Below are 5,042 nucleotides of genomic sequence, written 5' to 3'. Positions count from 1 at the left end.
CATTGCGAGGTATTTGACCTCTATATGATACATTTTACAAACATTGCATTCGTTTTTAAAAGACAATCTTTCTTTACATCGAAAATTGACAGGCATGCATACCATTTCATAATATCCACTATCCAACTATAAATTGATTTAATAATAATCTTTGATGAACTCAATGACTCGAATGCAACGTTCTTCGAAATATGCTATGAAAGACTCCAAGTAATATCTTTAAAATGAGCAAATGCACAGAGGAAGATTTCTTTAACACCTGAGAATAAACATGCTTTAAAGTGTCAACCAAAAGGTTGGTGAGTTCATTAGTTTATCATAATCATTTATTTCCATCATTTTAATAGACCACAAGAATTTCATTTCCAGTTCTCATAAATATACGTCCCATGCATAGAGACAAAAATAATCATTCATATGGTGAACACCTGGTAACCGACATTAACTAGATACATATAAGAATATCCCCTATCATTCCGGGATCCTCCTTCGGACATGATATAAATTTCGAAGTACTAAAGCATCCGGTACTTTGGATGGGGTTTGTTAGGCCCAATAGATCTATCTTTAGGATTCGCGTCAATTAGGGTGTCTGTTCCCTAATTCTTAGATTACCAGACTTTAATAAAATGGGGCATATTCGATTTCGATAATTCAACCATAGAATGTAGTTTCAATTACTTGTGTCTATTTCGTCAAACATTTATAAAAGCGCATGTATTCTCAGTCCCAAAAATATAAAGGGTAAAAAGGTAAATGAAACTCACCATACTGTATTTTGTAGTAAAAATACATATAACGTCATTGAACAAGTGCAAGGTTGGCCTCGGATTCACGAACGTATCAATATTGAGATTCAATATTGAAGGAAAGGTACGTAGACGCAACGGAAATGATAAACACTATATTGACCTCACGAGCATACCCATGAACCATACTCAATCACCTCCATAGCTATAACCCATAATTTCCTTAATCCTATCCCACTCGAAAAACAATTTCAAAATCACTCGGACAGCACTCCGTCGTAATATTTTATGTATATTAATATTATCTTGAAATAATACGGAGTAAATATATATATGTAAATCGATTGAGAGAGTTTAGAGAAAAATATTTTTCAAGTTTCTATGAAATAATGAAACCTATTGAATTCTATTTATAATAGATTTTTGAATTATTAAAGTGAATTATTAAAGTATGAATTATTAAAGTGAATTATTAAAGTATGAATTATTAAAGTGAATTATTAAAGTATGAATTATTAAAGTAAATTATTAAAGTATGAATTATTAAAGTGAATTATTAAAGTATGAATTATTAAAGTGAATTATTAAAGTTAAAGTAAAGTAAAAATAAAGTAAAGGTAAAATTTAAGTATAGTAAAAGTATAAAACTATGTACGTATAATACGCGTATAAATATATATAATATTAATTTAAATCGTTATATGTATAAAATAAAATATAAATATCGTTATCTTTATCATACTAGTTAAGTAATGAGTTGTCAAAAGTGGTTCTAGATATTTATAAAAGTTATATACGTTTTAATAATAAAGTTCTTTTTAAACTGAAAACGTTTTTGTACGTTTAAAACTAAATAGATCAATCGAGTCTTTATGAGATTCAATCTTCCACTATCCTTTGTCTAGTTCTCAATGATTGACAATTTGTTCTTATTTATAAATCACTTTACCATTTTTCGAATATTGTTAAAATGAAAAGATTTCTCAAATCAACGTGGGTCTTTCAACAGAGACTTGTAATCATAATTCAATATATCTGATAATTCAATCATTTGATCTTATCTTCTAATTCCATTGATAAACATTTTGAAACAGATACAATCATATAAAGTATTTAATCTAATATTTTGTTTACGTTTCAAGTTATAATATATATATACACATATACATATATAATCATATTCGTTTAATGGTTCGTGAATCGTTGGAACTTGGTCGAGGTTGAATGAATGTATGAACATAGTTTAAAATTCTTGAAATTTAACTTAACAAATATTGCTTATCGTGTCGGAAACATATAAAGATTAAAGTTTAAATTTGGTTGGAAATTTCCGGGTTGTCACAGTACCTACCCGTTAAATAAATTTCGTCCCGAAATTTGAGTGGAAAGGTCGTGAATGATAATAAGTATGTTTTCATGATGCATACGGGCTAAAAATTAGAGTTTTATCATCAGCGAATAATTTGGATAAACAATCCATTTATATGAAGAGTACGAATGAAGCTAACATAGAAGAGTGAAATGAGTAAGTGTAGATTCATCTTATCATTTGACGTAGATATGATTGATTCCCAGATTTCAAGGGATTTGAAGAAAATCTTCTTAATAAGATTTGACTCTCCGGTAATCAAGGGAATTAGGATCCGCTTTAAATGCGATCGTCCATTTTAATTGTTCTGTCAGAGATTTTCTTATAGATTCACCTCCTTCGTTTCCTTACAACTCACACCTTCTGTTGATGCATTTTATGCAAGTCCCTAGACATCTACCCACGTCCATTGCAGGTACAACAGTTTACAGGCCACCATGATTGCTCGTTATTATCCTATACGTGTTTGTATGTGGTTACAGGAACTGCAGGAAAGAGATTTAGATGTTTGACTATGTTAGACTTAGTTAGACGTACGAGTGAAGCCTCACTAGTACGGCTGACAGGCTCATACGCACGGTTGATGCTGAGCTAAGTCACAATTACAACCTAAATGAGAAGACACGAGTGAGTGATCACCCGTACGGTTGATGAAGCCAACTCGTACGTGTGATGAATGAATCGTATGGGTGAGTCAACATCAGGGGTATATAAAGTCTTATGTTCTTCATTTTAGGTTAAGCCTCTCATTTGTTACACACACTCAGATCTAGTGAGCTCCTCCAATTTTTTCTCAGTCCAAATCACCCAGGTAGTGAATAATAGCTCTAGGTGTTGATCTAATCACACTTGATTTAGTTGTGGTTTGACTAAATTAATCAAAAAAAAAATTAACCTATTCACTAGAGGGTTTGATTCACTTATTCCGCCATTGTGTGAGTTAAATCTGTTGATTTCTAAGTTCCTAGTCATGTTTCATCACCTTCTATTCTTTCCCCCTCAACTCATATTTTAAAGTATTCATCAATATGCTCCATCCAGTTCTGATTCTCGATATACTTCTAACTTTCATATCGGTCATTCTTCTTTTTCATCTACCACCGGAAGAATCTATTTACTTCTACTATACTCTTGGGTTTATAGTGTTTCTAGTTCTCCCGTATCTTTATATTGCTATATGCATCGATATATATGGGTTATAATTTCTGGTTTATCGTTGGGCTTTATATGTTCCCTTATATTTCAAAGTCTCTGCTTCTGTCTTCTATAATCATTATCATTAACAGTTAATGCTCTCTTTTATTTGCTGCAATTTATACCCCAATTTTTATTTCGGAGTTTTGTCCTTTTGTTTCTTCTTCTTGCGATTAAGCACCGCTTGTAATGGTCCAGAATTCACAGATATGAATTTCAGAATGAACATTGTTAATGTTCTAGGAAGGAAATTGTGATGGCACGATCTTGACTTGTCAAATTACTAGAATACCTTGGAAAAGGCCGAATCATCAAGAAATATTTTCTTGATATTTTAGAGGTTAAATAGAATACAAGATTCGTATAACATGGCACATGATGATATTATGATCTGTGAATCATCACGTTCCATTTAGAAACTCAGCATGACTTACTGTAATATAATCACGTTGATCAAGTGTCATTATATTATACTAATTCATGCTTCAGTTCCCAACACTACTTCAAAATATTCCTATTTTAAACTTGAATGTTTCAGAATTTAGAAACTAAAATAGTTTCTTTTATGATGTAATACAGATAGTGCGAAGAGGTAAATGATTTCAAATAAGAAAAATTAAGAAAATATCTTCAGAAATATGGAGGATATTTATAATGAAAGATATGATGATATTTTAGAATTTCTAATATCAGAGGATGATGAAGAATATTGTTCGCAGGGGTTTAGAGTCAGGAGCAAGGTATTCGTTAATGAATTCAGCAGGTACTGAATCATTTGGATCCTTTGAAGTCAGGTTCGGTCTTTGTAATTTGTCCAAAGCCTCCTTCCTACTTTGCTCAATCCGTTTTCCAGTTCCAAAACTTCTCTTTTTCTGCGCTTTGCCAGCACACTTCATCATTATCATTCAGCTTTTACCGTTTAAAGTCGTTTTTAGTTTTTGTTGCTTCATCAGCATTTTTTCCATTTTCGGAGAACCAATTCTTAGTTCGGAGTGTTTTTCAGAAACTTCACATTCAAATTAAGTCCAGAAGATAGACGTTATATATACACATATAACTGTTGGCGTAGACATGCTGTGAGATTTCAAAATACTGATTGCTAATTCCCAATGATTCGTATGGCAATTCTCATTACAAGATGCGAATGAGTAAATGATGGGGTTTCAATAAATAATTATAATGACTTTTTGGAGAGGCTAAAGTCAAAGGGTAATGAAGTTGTTGGTACATCTGCTAATAATGTGGTGGAATGTAAAAGGTTCCCTGGTAACGATGGTGTATATCTCAAGGTTATAATAAGGTTAGTCTGACTGAAAAGTCGAAGTTGACTTGCTGGAGCTGTGACAAAACTGGCTACTTTGAATAGGAGTCGCAAAGTTATTTTTGCTAATAAATGCCAAAGAATCTGACGCGGATACGTTATTTAAACTTTTACTTTGGTTTCAAGAGTTTTTCGGGTACATAACAGTGGGTAACATGTGGTTGGATCATCATCTCGATTGCTCATCATTCGAAGTGTCTTCAGAAATTTTTGAAGGGTTTGAACACAGACTGTAATCGTTAACATACATTTGATGTTCTAACACAGTTTTGAAGTCAAAATATAGCTTGTGAAAGATGTAAGGATCTAAGAGTGATGATTTTGGTCGTATCTCGAGTTGAATTTTGAGATTTCAAAATCAGAATATGTAATTAAATTTTGAATGAGTATGGTTGTTTTAATTTCTATA

Source organism: Rutidosis leptorrhynchoides, chromosome 11, assembly GCF_046630445.1.
Source record: "Rutidosis leptorrhynchoides isolate AG116_Rl617_1_P2 chromosome 11, CSIRO_AGI_Rlap_v1, whole genome shotgun sequence".
NCBI classification, from domain to species: Eukaryota; Viridiplantae; Streptophyta; class Magnoliopsida; order Asterales; family Asteraceae; genus Rutidosis; species Rutidosis leptorrhynchoides.
Note: the sequence above shows the minus strand (reverse complement) of the source record.